The sequence below is a fragment of the Neopsephotus bourkii genome, unplaced genomic scaffold, assembly GCF_033783945.1.
Source record: "Neopsephotus bourkii isolate Nb327-2 ecotype Australia unplaced genomic scaffold, CSIRO-AGI_Nbou_v1 NB_1768, whole genome shotgun sequence".
Lineage (NCBI taxonomy): Eukaryota > Metazoa > Chordata > Aves > Psittaciformes > Psittacidae > Neopsephotus > Neopsephotus bourkii.
Window position 1 is genome coordinate 10,841,787 of NW_026902242.1, and position 18,009 is coordinate 10,859,795.

The following is an 18,009-nucleotide window of genomic DNA, read 5'->3' on the forward strand; positions in this document are numbered from 1 at the left end:
AAAACATCCTCTAAGAAAAATCAGAAAACCAAGGTTGGAAATCCTGGAGTTGACCACAAGCTTCCTCTTATTGCTAAAGAAATGTTAATGAAAGCCCAGCAACATGTTAGACGCAGCATTCACAAAATGACAGTAGTCATCTAGAATGCCAGAAGAATCAAAGATGGAAGTGTGATGTGCCTTACTATAACCAGGTATTTAACCAAGTTATGCCACATTTCTTGTACAAAAAGCAGACCAAGTGTTTTCACAAGGATAGTAATAAGTCTATTTGTACATCACTAACTACCTTGGAAGTTTTATATCAAATGTCTTAAATTATACAAACCTTTTGCCTGTGGAGGTTAGCTGCGTCATTTTTAGATATTAGATAGGGATACAGTATCAACACTGGGAAGAAGATAGAGAGATAGAGCTGGGAACCTAGAGTTCTGAGCAGCTTCTGCACAGTGAGATTGCTGCATGCCTTAGCTCAGCATTTCTGGGCACCTCTATCTGCACTATCTTTGCTGTCCTGTTGGCCAAGGAAACATTAGAATTCCTTTTATTGAGGAGTGCTTGCTTTGTACTCCAGGACCAGGCTGGCTACATGTGTGGCAAACCTGTTCGTACAAGGCAAACACCTTCCACACATTTTTGTGCATCTTGCAAAAGAAAGTTCAGAATCTTCTATGTATCTCATATGAATAAGAAAAACGCAGAATCCCAATTGTTTTTCCAGCTTACACTTCCATTATCCTATCTTCTGCTCCAAATTGTTGTTCTAATGGGTGCCAAGCCAAACCAACCCCAGGGCAGATAGTCTTATGTGCTTTGACAGTGTGTTTTGTGCTCCATAACGTGCCATCTGCCTGCTTATCTTTTGTCAGTTCAGCTGAGAGACAAAACAGGACAACTTTGCCTATCACTGACCCTACCTCCAGCCTGACCAGCTCCTAGTTGATAGGGACAAATCTAAGATGTTCCATTTATTAGTGACTGAGGAACCTGTTAGAGCTTTTAACTATCTAACCCTTTGTTTACATGCAGATAAGAATTACTGGTGTAGACAAAAGTATAAAATGGACATATTAGTGCAGCTATTTGCATAAATTATCAAGATAAATTAGCGCCAGAATATAGCATGCATTTTAACTGTTAGGCAGCAAAAAATAGTTTAAGCAGCTTGTTGCGTGCAGGAGGTATCTATGCAAGGGGTATTCTTGCTTCCTTGAGTGTGGTGATAGCTTTGGGCAAACTCAGCCATTATAGGCTTGCTGCTTGAGTTTGGAGGCCATATCTCTTTCCTATGAATTTGGCCTTCTGTCTGGAGGTAGGAACTGATCATCCTATTTAACTGACTTGCCGGTTGCAGATAAAGGATTCATCAGATTAGCATTAGCAGCACTGACCTTGTGACTTTTAAGTGTTCATGACAATGTAGAGTTGTGGAAGCTGGAATTAGTTTTTCAAGGGGCAAAAGCAGCAGTTACTATCAGCAGTGCCCTCAGAGTTAAATAGAATGTGTGAAATGCAGAAAATAAATTCTTACCCTACCTTCCATCACCTCCTATTTCCAAAGCAAGAGGTCTTGAGCTTGCATTAATCCAGTCAGAAAGTATGTCTAGATGATAGCAGTGTAGGAGTCCTGAGTATGAACTGTAATGTTTTATTGCAGGACAAACAGCTATTAATGATGTATATACTACAAATGAAGGTAGGCCTTAATCACTTTTGATGTGGATGTGAAACAAATCTTCCTAACAGCATCACTTTGCATTAAGAACTGTCTTTCACCCCAGATCCCCTTTCTATTTATGTACACGTCTCCCAGACAATATACACTTGAGCATGCATCCAGGCAAGGCTCATGGAAGAGGACCTCATAGGCATTTCAAGGGGCAATACCCCAAGCTGAGCATTTGTCAATACGTACTCTTTCTGCTATTGAATGTAATACTGCCGTTCCAGCTTGTTGCTGGATAGGTATTCTGGAGCTAGCACTAGATCATCAGCCTGCAACCTGAAAGACAAGGTTGCCATTTTTAAGCATGCGTTAGCTGACACAACTTTAGATGCAGTTCATTTCCTTCATCTGAAAATTCAGTCATTTGTAGAAAGTCTTGTCCACTTTGTTTACTTGGGTGCTCTTTGGCAGACCCTCATCACAATGCTGGTAGTGTTACCTTCACTTCCAGCTTTGATTCGGGAACTCAGCAAGCCAGAGGTCTTCACAGAAACGGAGTTTTGAGTGGGAGGTTCAACCAAATCAGCGGTCTCCAAAGTGGAAAGTGGGAAAAAAATCTTTAATAAAAATAATACTTTTTTTTTAAATTACAAAAGAAAAATAAGTAAGCAAAGTTGAATCAACATAATTTAAAAGAGTTGAGTTCCCTTTTTCTGGATTTTTTATAATGTAAACAACATACTGGCACAGTAGAACATGTATACGTTTTGCAAAGACATAAATACACATGCTTAAAATCTCTTAATGAGTGGTGGGTGCATGATGAAAAAGGTTTGGAGGCCACTGAACTATACTGTCTTGAGAGGACCTCTTCCACCCAAAAGTTCTGTTGTACATATTGTGGTTTGGTATTGATTCTATAGAACCATGTCTTCTTAGTCCTGTACTTTGTTTGCAATAGCTGTAATAAACAAGCATGTAAGGTTTTTACAGTCTAGTGTCTACTTCAGACAAGTAGTCCAGCATTAATAAAATCTTCCATTGATCAGAAAGCCTTTCGAACTGGGACAGATGGAAGATATTTTAAGTGATTTTTTCCTGTGAAGAATCAGAACTGTTGGGCAAACATGCTTGTACCCTTATCCAAATGTTCTGTTAGCATAAAATACATGAAAGAGGAGATCAGCATGTCAGGGCCTTAAAGGGCATGCAAGTACAGAGGATTTGCTGCTGAAATCACAGAGTTCCAGGAAACTTTTTGCAATTATAAATAATGTTGCACACTCTTTGCAAATGATCACTATTACAGAGATCTTTTGTCACAGGCTAGATTCTCTGCAAGTGTGCCATAGGAAAATAATTGCTTTAATAGCAATCACATGATTGACAAGAACTTTTCAAGTAGTTTCTGTTGGTGCTTATTTAGTATATTATGTCTTCATACAGTCAGAAAAGAGCTTGGCTTTGCTTAGTGCAACAGAGTCTCAACTGCTTCTGAAAAAAAGGTCTTTTAAAAAGCGAGAAGAATTCAATCAACTGATACTCATATACATACACACCATATGAAACTGTAATGAAGAGAACAGCTCCTATTCCACTGTGTAGCAGACTAGATTACATAGAACTTAAACGTCAACAAAAAGAACTTGTGACGCTTCAGGTGTCAATGAGCAAACATTTACTATTAAGTGTTTCAGAGGAGCTTGCATACACTGAAGATTGTCTTAACATTTACTATTAGTCAAACAGGAGTTTGGATATGACAGCTTTTTCAAGAATGACAAAAAATGGAGAATCTGGTATTTTCACGTATGAAACTATAATCAGAATGTAGTGCAAAAAGAACTTGTGATGCTTCAGGTATCAATATACAAGTTTATTGAATGTTTTAGAGGTGATACCATATTTTTTAAAGTGGTGTTAATATTTAAGCTCATAACTAGAACATTTAATAAATTATAGTGTTTCTAGCAGTCTTGAAATTCTGTCTGAACTCGAGTGTCCTTCAAGAAGCTGTTCAAAAGCTGTCTAAATATCCCTCTGCCGTTATACATCTAATCCAGACTCTTTCTGCAAGAAAGCACATGAATGTATTTTCAGAGCAGTCAGACATCAAGGAATAGTATGCAGGTTCAATATGTAATAAAAAAATAAGAAAGAATTATGAAGTTTCCATCCAAATGGTATATGCTTCCTCTGTTATTACAAGTTTATGTGTGCATGTTGCTGCAGCCCTCTCTGAATAGAGGTGAACAGGTTGAAAGCTTCAGTAGCCCTTATCAGAATCTAGCAAGATCTCACACTGCAGTTCTTATGTTCTATTGTACAATATTACCATTTTTTTAAATGTTTATTCTAGAAAAAGTAGCATTTAGGAAACTACACCGATAAAAGCAGTAAGTTAGTTTTAAAAAGGCTCAAACGGATGTTCCCAGCAGGTTTTCCAATAGTGCCCAGGGCTGTTTACATGCCACTCTTATTTCTGTTGCTGGATCAGCAAGGGAGGGCACACTAATATCTTGAATATTAGAACTAGTTCCAGGAATGCTGGTCATTGCTTCAATATTAAAACTGGATGAGGTAAACTATGTTTTTAATGACAAAATGGATGTGTTACCTCTAACTGAATGTCATATTATTTACCTTCTGCAGAGGTCCAGATCCATAGATGTATTTGTTTCTGTGTTTGTTTTTAGCACTAGAGGCGAGGTAAATCACCACAGATTATAACAAAACCGGAGACCTATCAGAACCTCTCAGACACAAACTGTTTGAATCCCAAGACCAGATTTTCAGAGACAATCCCAGGACGGGGAATTCCTGATCTTGGTAAATATATTCAAACTCTACTCAGCAAATAGAACTTGAGCAATACTTATCTGTCTTGGAAGAACTTCAGATTTTTGTCTCTAGCCTGTTTGTACCATTAGGTTTAGCATTTGGTGTATGGGGTCCTGATGAAAGAAGAAAAAAGATTTTTCACTCATGTTGATTTTATGGACTATGTTTCCTTAAATTTCAGTGATAGAAGTGTAGTTGTTGTAGAAGCTGACTTAAGAATTGATAATGCAGTTTATTATTCTTCTTCGGTTCACAATGACAGAAATGGTGCTAAACATTTACTAAGATGAAGCTGAACTGGACTGGACCTCTTGAGATTGGACAGGGAAAGGCTTGGTTAAGCTCAACTATAGATGAGAAATTAACTCCTGGATAATTCTAGGAGAGGTCCCAAAAAGTCTGGTCAGAAAGTCTCAACACAGCACCTCTTCTATTTGACTCCAGCATTTTTTAGGAGTACTTCCTTTGTCATGTAAACTCATATTGCCTAAAGCTTTCCAGCCTCTGTTTGTTTTGGTTTAGAGCAGATAGGTCAGCCAGGAAAGGTTGGTCATCAGGTTTCCAGGAGCCTAGAGCATGTGTGAATATTCCATGCTGTTGGCTCTTCATTACTTGGGATGGAAAATATCCCCACCACTTACAGACACCACTTTGACAATCCTAACCTCAGACAAACAGTTCTGATTTGCAGTGTTACTGAACAAGATCCAAATCATTTTATGTGAGAAACACTTCCCCAAACCCTTTCAAGACTTCAAAACACTTAAAATGCAGGAACAGGCAAAGTTTCCTATAGTCACTATGGTAAGCCTGAAACCAAATATTTGTGATACTATGGACTGGGTGGAATACCATTCAGTTAACAAAAGCCATATTGTAGGGTAGGTGTTTGTGCTGTCCTTTTAATTTATTTTCATCTTTATGTATTGTTCTATTCCCTTCTAAAGGCCTTCTGGGATGAAAATCCAAGTGTACTATGAAAAAGCTGCTAATTAGAACTTTCCACCCAGATATCAGCACAGTGGCAATACATACTTGGTTACTGACTCTGTGATGTTGAACCAGCAGCTCTCTCACTGGCCATGTTGTGCATCTGATTTGAATTGTGTAAACCTACTCTTTTCTCACCCTTTTTGAACCCAGCAGCAGGGACACCCAAAGACTTGATCTTGAATACCTTGAAGAGAAGATAGACTTCAAACTATGTTCTGAAGTGCTAAACATGTGGGTTCTTATCTTATAGCTGTAGGATTAAAGATGCAGAAGCTCTGAGCAGTGGTTGCAGCTCCAGCTTCTCTAAACACCAGGGAAGAATTAGATTTCATTCATGTCGTGGTAGTGAGGGCAAGTTCTTACATCAGTACTGTACTTTAGAGCATGAACTGCTCCTAGATCCCAAGTGATGGAGTGGGTAGAATATGAGAAACCCACAGAAGCTCTTCAGGCCTTAACAGAGCAGTTGGCTTTTACTGTTGTGAGGCCAGTTTCTCCGGTCCAGCTTAGGGCCTAGGGTGAAGGGCAGCTCTGTTACTTCAGTTCTGAGGCAGCTTTTCTTTGTGCAAGGTTATGTAGTGATTGCCTTGAACTGGGGGAGGTGTTGCACAGACCTTAGCTTCATAATGCATGTGACTTGCTGCCTTGGATAGGGAATGCAAAAGGGAAAGAGTGAGTTGTTTTTCCTCCTTCCTTGCAGGACAGGGTTTTATAGACTGAAGAGGTAGTTTCTGTTCATTTCAGAAAGCAAAATATATTGAAACCTGAAGCTTCAAGGGAAATTGTGAAGGGCAGCAAACCCCTGACAGGAATCAACACCTGCTATCTATAGTAGCATAGAGCAGTTAGATCTTAAAGGCAAGAACAGTTATTTCTAGCTAAAACTGCAGTTGCTCACAGTAGTAACATAACAATAAGTAATATAAAGTGTCCTGATAACGGTACGTGTGGTTTATGGATTTTCCTGTTGTGGGGGTGTGTGGGATGGAGCCGTGGTTTGCATGGGGCTCTCTTCTCTTCTCTTCTCTTCTCTTCTCTTCTCTTCTCTTCTCTTCTCTTCTCTTCTCTTCTCTTCTCTTCTCTTCTCTTCTCTTCTCTTCTCTTCTCTTCTCTTCTCTTCTCTTCTCTTCTCTTCTCTTCTCTTCTCTTCTCTTCTCTCTCTTCTCTTCTCTCTCTTTTCTCTTCTCTTTCTCCTCTCCTCTCCTCTCCTCTCCTCTCCTCTCCTCTCTTCTCTCCCTTCCCTTCCCTTCCTTCCCTCCTTCCCTTCCCTTCCCTTCCCTTCCCTTCCTGCTATCTATACTAGCATAGAGCAGTTAGATCTTAAAGGCAAGAACAGTTATTTCTAGCTAAAACTGTGGTTGCTCATAGTAGTAACATAGCAATAAGTAATATAAAGTGTCCTGACAACGGTGCGTGTGGTTTATGGATTTTCCTGTTGTGGGGGTGTGTGGGATGTAGCTATGGGTTGCATTCTTCCCCTCTTTTTTTCTCTTCTCCTTTGTCGAACATGGGATTACCACAGTGATTGTAAGAGGTAAAAGCCACAGGACTTGTCCCAGGACATCGATTTCTACACAAGTAGAGAAGCTTTTTTTTTTTTGACGTAGAGCACATTTTACATCTCTATGTAAATGAGTCCCACAGAACAAGCAGCATTCAAGCCCTGTTCCTTATTTCCTGATGCAGTCGTGTCATTCCCAGTAGCTTTGTACGTAAGAAACCATTGTTTAGGTCAAAAATGTTATACCCATCCTGGTCAGTTTACCTCAGGCTTTTCCATAGAGGTTGTCCCATTCTTCCTGGCTCCAGCCTTTTTCGAGGAGGTTTCTGTAACCATAAATACAGGGAGGTGTCAGAAATAGGGGGATGGAAAAGATAAGAAAAAATCAGTCACTGTCATCTGCTCTATGATTCACACATCCAAGATGCAAGTTGCAGTTGTACCTAGAGAACCAAAGCTCCCAGGGAAAGGAACATTCTCATCTTGGATACTTTGACTTCAGCTTGACATATTTAGAGAACTCCTTCCAGACATAACCAGCCCAACAGAGATTCCTGCAGGACCAACATCTTTGCTGCCACCCAATGACTTCACTGTGTTTGTTTCCCCATGCTGCAAAGGGTTCTCACCTTACACTGCTAGCTCATCTAGAAACCCATACTGTAGGACTCCAGTTTGGCAGATCTGTTGTGTCCTAGGAAAGTGGAGGGAGTTGTGTGTACAGAGAGAAATGTCACTAGGATGTGCTGACGCTGCAGGACTGTAATGGCCCTTGGACAAGCTTGAGACAGCTTAAGCAACAGGGTAGGCTTTGGCACTGCAGGGAAGGCTGTTGGCACTGTTCTCCTTCAGCTTAGGGAGTAAGCCTTACCCCCATGCTAAAGCACCCTTGAGGTTGCAGATCAGGAGAGCAGATAAAGTAAACCACACTTTCAAAGAGGAATCAAAACCACAGGAGTGAGATTTAGCCTAATAGTCAAGTCTCTTAGTTAGATACACAGAGCTCTTGTTTGCTGATTTTGGGCCCTCTGGTTTTTCACTGGAAAGTTGAGTGGATGTGTTTGTGGGTTTTTGTTTGCTTTTTTTGTTGAAGGGGTTGGGAGTTTTTTATTTGTTTCTTTTCTTAAACTAGAAGTTCAGCATAAGCCACTCGTTTACTAGCAGTGAATTGGGCCTTAAACATAGAGCAGACCTTCAAGAGTAACTGAAATCCTTGTCAAGCATGTGGAAGAGTAAGTGGTAACTGAGGAGGCAGATGACAAGGAGAAGTCTACTGACCCAATTCAGAGTTGCTTCTGTCTGAAGACCTAGAAGCAGCTGTGCTGGTACCGGTGCTGCTGGTGCTGGTCTTAGGTTTTTCAGCTGCAGCAGTAAAAGAGAGAATTTAGATCAAGCTGCAGCAGAGAGGTGTTTGTATACAAGAGTGGGATCAGCCTTGTTAGGTCTTTTTTTTTGCCATATAAATCCTCATCTTCTGTCACTTCATTGTCCACTCTTCATTTACAGTGGACTTGAGACTGTTACACAGGAGGGAGATTTACCAGTGGCAAGCTGGCTGAATGATTGAAATAACCAAGGAGGAGCCAAACCACACTGTTTCTAGTCTTAAAGTAGGTTAAAGCTATGCCATTTCAAGACACAATTCAAGCAGTTCCAGTTCCTCCTGCCAAGTTTTCTGGCTGTTAAGAGCCTGTTCCTGTGCTTGCTGCCAGATCTCCATGCTGGGGTCTTTATCGATAGCCAGGCCTCCCCTCTCCCAAGCCATAGGTGCTGCAGAATTGTCATCTTTTGCCACCTCCCTGCTGTCTGATTATTTTATACCTTCAGGGTGGATTTATCTCAGTGAATAGTGTATTTTGCATAAAAAGCTGTCTCAAAGCCTGTTGTTCCAATGGAAACTTCAAGACCGTGAAGTTACTTGAACACCAGTTCCCCTGGACACAAGGGAGATGTGTCCATTCCAGATGCAGAAAAAGAGCTGAGCATCTATTTAACAGCTTTTTCTTTCTGATTTGCTGCCTTTGCTATTTTTTTTTTATTTTTTTTTTTTTTTTTGTGGACAAGGGGAAACTGCACCCCCTCCATTACTCTGCAAACAGATTGACCTCCAAGGCTTCTTTCTGCATTTTATCTCTTTAAGGCAGGTTCACAGACATTTTTAACTTTGCACCCCTGATATCAGTTACAGTTTTTACCATGACAATACACACTGGGTTCTTGACCCATAAATACTGAATCAGCAGTTCCCTCACCGGCCATGTTTGTAGTTTCTTCGACTTGTATAGGCCTATTGTTTCTTTCCTGTTCTAAACCATTCAGCACTGGCAGCCTGTGGAGTTCAGTTGGATACCAGAAACAGAAATTAGATTTCAAACTATGTTCTGAAGTGCTAAACATGTGGGTTCTTATCTTATAGCTGTAGGATTAAAGATGCAGAAGCTCTGAGCAGTGGTTGCAGCTCCAGCTTCTCTAAACACCAGGGAAGAATTAGATTTCATTCATGTTGTGGTAGTGAGGGCAAGTTCTTACATCAGCACTGTGCTTTAGAGCATGAACTGCTCCTAGATCCCAAGTGATGGAGTGGGTAGAATATGAGAAACCCACAGAAGCTCTTTAGGCCTTAACAGAGCAGTTGGCTTTTACTGTTGTGAGGCCAGTTTCTCCAGTCCAGCTTAGGGCCCAGGGTGAAAGGCAGCTCTGTTACTTCAGATCTGAGGCAGCTTTTCTTTGTGCAAGGTTGTGTAGTGATTGCCTTGAACTGGGGGAGGTGTTGCACAGACCTTAGCTTCATAATGCATGTGACTTGCTGCCTTGGATAGGGAATGCAAAAGGGAAAGAGTGAATTGTTTTTCCTTCTTCCTTGCAGGACAGGGTTTTATAGACTGAAGAGGTAGTTTCTGTCCATTTCAGAAAGCAAAATATATTGAAACCTGAAGCTTCAAGGGAAATTGTGAAGGGCAGCTAAACCCTGACAAGAATCAACACCCACTTTGTGAAAGTGAAGCATATTGTAAGAGCAACTAGAAAGACATAGGAAGTCAGTGATAAGTAATAAGTTGCAGCTAATCACCCACCCCCTTGGAATGAGGCTTCTGTGGGCCACATCAAGCACTTACTGAGTGATTTCCTCATAAGTTTGAGATGTTTTGACTGAATTTCTCTTTTCTGGAGCAAGAGCTCTACATTTCATCAGGAGTTTGCCTCTGAAGCTGTGCTGTTGCACTACCAGTGGGGTTGTTAATCCTGAGGTTTACTCCTTAAACACACTACATTAGTAGAAAATAGGAAGTTTAGCTACTACCTATGAAAGACTTTATGGCTGCACTGCATCTGTTAAAGGCTTACAGCAGTGTGTTTACTTGTCTGATATGTTCTGGGAAGATAGAGAACATCCTGACTGATCCCGGATTGAGTTGTGTCAAGCTGTGGAGGATTCCCTGCTTCTTTTTTTCCTGCTTTTGCTTGTTTAATATGTTAACAACTTGACATAGACTGCAGATCTTACTTTCTGTGTTTTTTCCTTTATCATTTCCTTTGTTGGAAATGTTGCCTCTTCTAGTGGTGTTTTGGCTATACTCTGCAATAACATTTTTTCTAGTTCTTGGGCCATAATCACAATGTCATCGTCGGGCTACAAAATAAAGTTAGTAATGTTCAGAGTAAATGAAGGGTTGCAGTAACATAGGGCTACCTTGTAAAATAAAGAGTCTACAGAATCCTACTCCAACAGATTGAAACAAGCCAGCAGTACCAGAGAGGTCTGTAAGTCCTTGCCATCCCTGTCCCTCTAAGTCACTTTAATACAAGTTATTTCATTATTTAAATACTTTCTTCCACTGCCCTATTGCACATTCCTTCCTGCTTATATATCCACGTACTTCCCACAGCAAAGGTGAGAGGGGGCAGATCTGAAACTCCCTTATTCATGCCTACGTTCTAAAGCTGCTGAAGCTTAAAGATACTAAGACTCAGCCAACAGACATCCAAGTGCAGGGAGATGTTTACACTTCGAGTTAGGTTAAACTTGTTGAGGGAGCAGAGCATGGCTCAGGGTTGCCAGCCTTAAACTTGTATAGCAGTTATGGGGTGCTTGCTGCTTGTGAGCTCTGCAGCTAAAACCCAGAGATTTTGCAGGTGCAATCCTTGCAGAAAGGTCTATGTTTTAATACATCCATTAACGTCATGCTGCTGTCTAGGATAGTGCTCTGCATCCATGATTCTGTGTAGAAAGTACAGGGCGGTAGAGAAGGGAAAACAAAAGGGCTCAGGAGCTTCACTGATAAATAATCTTGTCTCACTTTTCCCCATTTCTCCACAAGTTCTTACTTGCAGAACACAGCCTGTACAATCCCACCAGCAGCATGAATAGACTGGCAGTGTGGGGAGCATCCAAAGCTTTCCACGCACATCAAAGTGGCACCCAAGTGCTCTGGAATCAGTCCTATGGTGGCAGCACTGCCCACCAGAGCTGCACTTGGAATTTACTGCTGCACATTCTGGCCAAACTATTCTTTATGACATGATATAACATCTTATACATAACAGAAATTAGATCCCTAATTTGTGACTAAGTTTCATAAGACACTGAATTTGATAGCTAGTTTTTCTTATGTAAAAGAGGTTAAATCATGTAATTTAGTCATAAATTTGGGATCTAATTTCTGCCATGTAGAACAGAAAGAACAGTATCTGTGGCAGCAATTTCCCAGTTGTCTGGAACTTCTCATCTGAAACCCCATGGCAGAGCCCCATGACAGTTGTACAGGCATGTGTGGCCCATAGGAACAGGAAACTACAGTCAAACCGTGCATCCATTGCAGAGATCTGCTTTTTTTTCTGGTTTTTCGGTTCTCAGAACCAACAGGTCCTCTAAGGTATGCCTAAAGCAAGAGTACATGGTAAAATCCATGTATTGAGCCATAACCTGGAGATCTACTGATATTTAAAAGACGTTAAGTCATTTAAGTTAGACATAATTTGGGGATCTAATTTCTGTCATGTAAAAGACATGTAATTTACTCTTGAATTTTGAATCTCATTTCCATTATGTAAAAGATGTTAAATCATGTAATTTAGTTATATATTAGGGATCTAATTTCTGTTACCCAAAAGACGTTAAATCATGTAATTTAGAGCAGTTTGAATGGAACCTGTGGCAGTAACTTTGCAGTTGTGTGTATCTCTGTAACTCTGCTCAGCTGAGACCTTGTGGCAGAGCCCCATGGCAGGTACACCTGTACAGGCAGGTGTCAGTGGTAACAACTGGAAACACCAGTCAAACCCTGCATCCATGGCAGGGAGGTGCCCTGTTCCTGCTTCCTGCTGCCTTTCTTACCTACCACAGTGGTGCCATGTGTAGAGCAATGTCACCCTTCACTAGCTCAGCATTCAGCTCGTGCCCAATCGAGGGACTGTAGCAGAATGAGCTGTGGTGGTCCCTGGTTGTCATTGGATGCAGCCACAAGGCACGTAGAACCATCGAATGTGTGGGTTGCAGGGACCCTTAAAGGGGAAGTGCTTGCAACAGCCCTGCAAGGGCAGGGGCACCTTCTACTATCCCAGGTTGCTGTGAGCAGCCTTGGGGTGTGAAACCAGCAGAACCAAATCCTCAGCATGAGGAAATTACTCCAGAGCACTTGAGTCCAGTTTCATGTGTGTTGAAATCTTTGGAAGCTCCCCACCCTGCCAATCTCTTCATGATGCTATGTGGAAAACTGAGAGTGTGAAAGATGCATCTGCAGTCTTACCTGCATAGTGAATTGATTTTGTTAATGCAGTGTTTTTTTACAATTTCAGGTCTCTGAGAAAACAATCTTTTTATAATTTACTAATGGTTTATTTCAGAATACTTTGGATTTTATAGCCTCTTTAATTGTGGCTTTGTGCAAGCTGCATTGACTCTTGCAGCTCTCCAGGAGGGTATGCATGTTACTAATTACTGTGCTTCAGCTGAGACCTAGGAAGTTTGTGAACTGCTGGAACACATTTGCAAGCTATTATGTGTTCATACACTCCATGATCTAAGCTAACCCAAAGCAGATCTGACTAAAATTGATTTCAGCATAATTATTTACATTAATAAAACCTCTTGCCATGCAGAACTTGAGGTGATGATTGAGGAGTTACATCCCCCAGTTATGTTTCTGATCTCTCTGTGAGAGACTACCACCCTTACAGAGGAATTGCATAGACTTCTATGAGCTCTCATCCTGTCCAGTCCCAGATCATCTACAGGGATGACTTGGAGATCCTTAACAAAGCATCTCTGCTTCCTGGTTGTGCCCTACACTGTTGCAATCTCCTGCCAGTAGATGTCATCTCAGGGCTGTTGAAAGTTTATTCTTTTTGTTTCAAGGTAATTAAAGTTAGTGTGGTTCTGTGGCTTTGGCCTTGACTTTTATTATCAGATTGCTTGTTCAGAACAGGAGAAAGCATCCTATCACTAGTCAGACATTCAATGTATCTCACCCTCAACGTATGAGCAGTGTGACATTTGCATACTTTTGTGACATTTGTAAAGAGAGAATTCATACTGAATTCACACATAATGTGTGACTGAAGAAACAAATGACAGTTACAGAATAACAGTTATTCTGTTAGCTATTAAGCTTTAAGGAAAGATCTTGCAGGATCAGACTCTAGTTCCAAGTCAGCATACTTCTAGATTAAGCTAATAAGCCAGAGCAAAGGAACCACAGTGGTACAGGGGATGGTAGCAATTTGTGGCATCCTCTACGCTGCCAGAACAGAATTACTGGAGCATTTGAGGGAGCATCTGCCCCAGTGAACTGTGAGACAATGTGAGGAGGGGGGTGTGCTTGGTCTGTACTGCTCTGTTGGGATTTTTGTTTCTTTCTCCTTGTCTTAGATTTATCTGGCTATTTGTAGCTTGTCTGTGTTGCTAGAACATCATCTGAGAGGCATGCGTGGCACTCTATGTTCTGTGGTTCCATGATTTTCAGAGGTTAGTTGTCTTTTGAACTGGCATCTTGGGGGTGGCAAACCTGCTCTCACTTGGACCTGTAAATAAAGAAAACAGATACATCAGTTCCAAGGGAACATTATTCCTTATTTTTGAGGACTGTGGCCTAGTTCCATGTGCAGTCGTAAATGCAAATAGATTAAATTCAGTAAAGTTAAGGTGCAGGGTTCCAGTGTCTTTAGAAGATCAGCTGCCTGTATTCTTTAAAACAGAAGTCTATTTGCATTGCTGTTTCCCAAGTGTCATTTCTGGGTTTTGGGGGAGGAAAAGGGGCTTCCCCACTGCTTTCATTGCTGAACAAATGGTACTTCTTTAATGCCAGAGGACTATGCACGGTAGAACTGGCTGTAAATGCCTGCCAATGTAAGAGGGTAATTTTGTTGAACTGAGTGAAGGTTGATGGGGGTGTCAAAAATCTGTTTGGATACCAGTGTGGTCGGGGCCATTAGTTAGACTGAGCTGAGAACCGTGCACTTGTAGACCCAGAGGTATTTTTATGTGAGGTGTTTCCAGGAATCTACTTGTTTAGGGAGTTGATATGGGCAATCAGAGAGAGTCCCTTCATTCCTGGGTCTGGATCAAGGCAGGTGGGGAATTAAGAGGCAAGCTACATACCAAAATTCAAATGACATAGGATGTACATTTCTGAGGGGGGCTGCAATGGTTTGAACAATTTTAATCAATTTTTACTTAGATTTTACTATACAACCATCTGCTAATTTGTCACAGGCTTTATGGGATTATAGGTTTAGTGAGATTTCCTGAGTGGTAACTGACCGTATGTTTTACAATCTTAATATGGCTTTGGTTTTTAGGCAATTATGACATTTTGTGACTTTTTTAAAGCTTAGTAATCTGTTCCTTGGCTCTTCTGCATATGCAGAACCCATGTAGTAGTGTATTGTAAAAGCAAACCAAATCATTAACTACTGAATTATAACCAAACCATTTAAAACCTACTAGCTGCTTGTTCATATGCAGAGAGAATAACCGCGTGCAGTGTGAAGCGATCTGTATGTTTATGTGCTCAAAACATCTCAAATAGTTGTAGTGAGATTATGTGAGTCACAAGGAAGATTACTGAAGCTCAGACTCATTGGTAATGGCAATCTGAAGAAGTCTTCCAATTCTTAGGCATTCCCAGACTTAGCAGCTCCTGTAGCTGCTTGTATGAAGTGGCTTGAAGCTGAGCATATGGATGCTGATGCTTCAGAGCAGTGGTTCTATGAAGAGAAGCTGCTATGCAGCTGCAATATCGAAGTTCTTGGCTCCAAACTGGTGAGTGATTTCACAAGCATGAGGTCCTCCTGCACCTAAGCCTGTCCTTCTGCAGGGAGCCTGCTCTGCTGTTTCTACCTGTGCATTCGTGCATCCACTTCTGTGGAAAACTCATCTAAGGCCTGCTTGACTTTCTTCGGTTGCTAACCCCTCCTCCTTCCGTGCATGTCAGCGGCAGCTCTTGCTATTAGTGTCTACAGGCACTTTATGTTAAGAACAGTTTGATCATGTTAGAAATTGGCCTGGGAGAGCCTCTATTGTCAGTGCTGGTTCTAACTTTGTTTTAGGCCAGAGAAGTCCTGGAGAGTGCAACAGTTGCTAAAATACCATAATGGAAAAAAAGAAGTAATATTTGAGGCCAGTGGGAATATTCCACCTCTCTGTGCCAAGGAGCCTGTGAAGGAAGCGCTGTATCAGCAAATGGAGAGGCTTAGTAAGTGGCCACTGCAGTCCTCGGGTGTCTGCCCTATCCAAGAGTCTGATGGACTGTTACTGCTCTTGCTCTAATAAATAATGCTGGCCAGAGCTGTTTACTAGGGAGGACAAATGATAATGCAGTGCTGCACTGGGATGCAGATGCTTGCTATTGGAAGAATGTTTTTCCCCCTTCATCCTCTACTTCAGCTGTGTTGTGCAAATAAACAAGGAAGGATAAGCAGTGTGGACCTACAGCTTTATACAGCTCTGCTCCTGCAATAGTGACAGTCCTTCACTAGTCACAGATGTTTATCACCTTATCAGGATGGCTGTATGTTACTTCTCTGAGGGGTGAGATGTTGCGTTAGCTACAGTCCACAGAGAGGGAATGAGGAACCTCACACAAGAGAAGACCAGACATCCTTGCTGAGTACCACTCTTGCAGTTTGGACTGTCCTTGGCCGCCACCTGAAGCTGAGCAGTTGATAGAGGTGCAGCTCTGAAGGTGGCAAAGGTGAACAGACTACTCGGGTTGAGGTCACAGCCTGTGTGCTGATAACTGACTCAGCTCTGGGACAGGCAGGGATGTTGCTGGGGGTGAGAGACATGGGGGTAAATAATGGACTCTGGTAATCATGGACAGTGAATACTGAGCAGAGAGAAGGGAAGAGGGGTTTGGTAGAGCTTTTTTTCTTAGATGATGGAAAAGAAGCTGCAGGCAAGTTGTATCTGGGAAAACTGTATTTCTTTGAGATAGATGGCTGGCTGGAGTCTCTGGTTAGCTTAAACAACGGTCACACAGTTTGCGCAAGACTGCAACAGCAAAGTGTTTTTATTTTGGTTTATTATCATCCAGTTTTCTGAATTTCTAAACCCCTGTTTCAACCTATGTAGAATTCTCTTTCATTTTTACAGGACACTGCATTTTGTGTTACGCTTTTGGCTGTATTGCATGTGCAAGGATTACAAAAAAGTCACTATATGTGCATTACTGCTGTACCTTCCTATTTATCTACATGCCAAGATTAATCCAAGATGCAGTAATGTTTTGCCTTAGAGCAATTGTACCAATGAACCTTAACCCTGATCTTAAGAGACTTCCTCTCTGTTCCTGTGACAGTTTGTTTATTCTTCACTTCAGGGCCTCTTTTGAGCTAAAAGAGCCATTAAAAGCAAATTGTTCTGGACAGCTTTTCTGCCTCTGAGTAACAAAAACTGTGCAACTTATTTTCATCTTTCCTATACCTTTTCCAGGTGATTCCTGCAAACATAAATCCACTGTTGTATCTATCCAACGCTGGAATATTCTAATGATGTGACTCATTAACAGTGTGACCCTTCAGCACTTTCTCAGTAAAACTTGCTGCCTGCAGGAGGCAAATCCCACTGTACCTTGTGTACTTTTCACTGTGAATACAAGGTGTACAATGTCCATTCTGGAAGAAGATATTTCATCCAGGTACTTTGTATATTTTCAGTTATTTGTGCAGGTTCTTGTGGTATATGAGTGGCAGATAAAATTACATCCATATTAGAATCACAGAACCGCTTAGGTTGGAAAAAACCGTTAAGATCACTGAGTCCAACCGTTACCCCAGGACTGTCAAGCCCACCACTAAACCATGTCACAAAGGACAAACTCATCCCCCCTCATGATGTCCAGTCACAGCCACCCTTCATCTGCCCCTTCATAGTGGCCCACAGTATATAGCTGCCAGCCCTACCCCTCATGGCCCCCCCTCACAGCCCATGGCTGCCCCTGATCTCACCTCACGATCTCCCCTCACAGCCACCCCAACACTCCCCTCATGATCGTCCCTCACATCTCATGGCTGCCCTTCCTGTCCCCTCACGATCTCCCCTTACCTCTCATGGCCACTCCTCCTGTCCCTTCACAACTTGCCCTCATGGCTGTCCCTGCTGTCCCCTCACGACTTCCTCTCATGGCCTCCCCTGCTCTCTTCTCGTGATCTCCCTTCACAGCTGCTGCACCCACTCTCCTCATGGCTGCTCTGGTTTCCCCTCATGACAAGCATGAATTTCTGCATCTTGTATGGAATAACCCTATGGAAATATATTCTAAAAGAATGTTCCATCTTGAGGGTTTAGTCCTAAAGTAGATTTAAACTGCTGTAATTCAGTGGAAGGTGGAAGTGCTCTGTATTTATTCAGGTATTTGATTAATCCAATTAATCAACTTAAAATTATTAAAAAGTATGCAAAAGAATAATATCAAAAAGTGACTGAGAAAAATCCCTATATTAAGCAGGAAATATTCTTTATTTTACTTCATTATAAACAAACACATTATGTGTGAAAGGATAAAAGAAC

At 41.5% G+C, this 18,009-nt stretch overlaps 1 long non-coding RNA gene across 1 annotated transcript; it reads right to left on the reverse strand.

Annotated features, from left to right (window-relative positions):
- Window positions 1–13,269: 13,269 nt before the first annotated feature.
- On the reverse strand, window positions 13,270–17,217 carry LOC133226162 (uncharacterized). The gene is made up of 3 exons (XR_009729427.1): window positions 17,071–17,217; window positions 16,924–16,985; window positions 13,270–14,021 (listed from the first exon to the last, which is right to left on the reverse strand). It is a non-coding gene; the product is annotated as an uncharacterized LOC133226162 (long non-coding RNA).
- Between the last annotated feature and the right edge of the window lie 792 nt (window positions 17,218–18,009).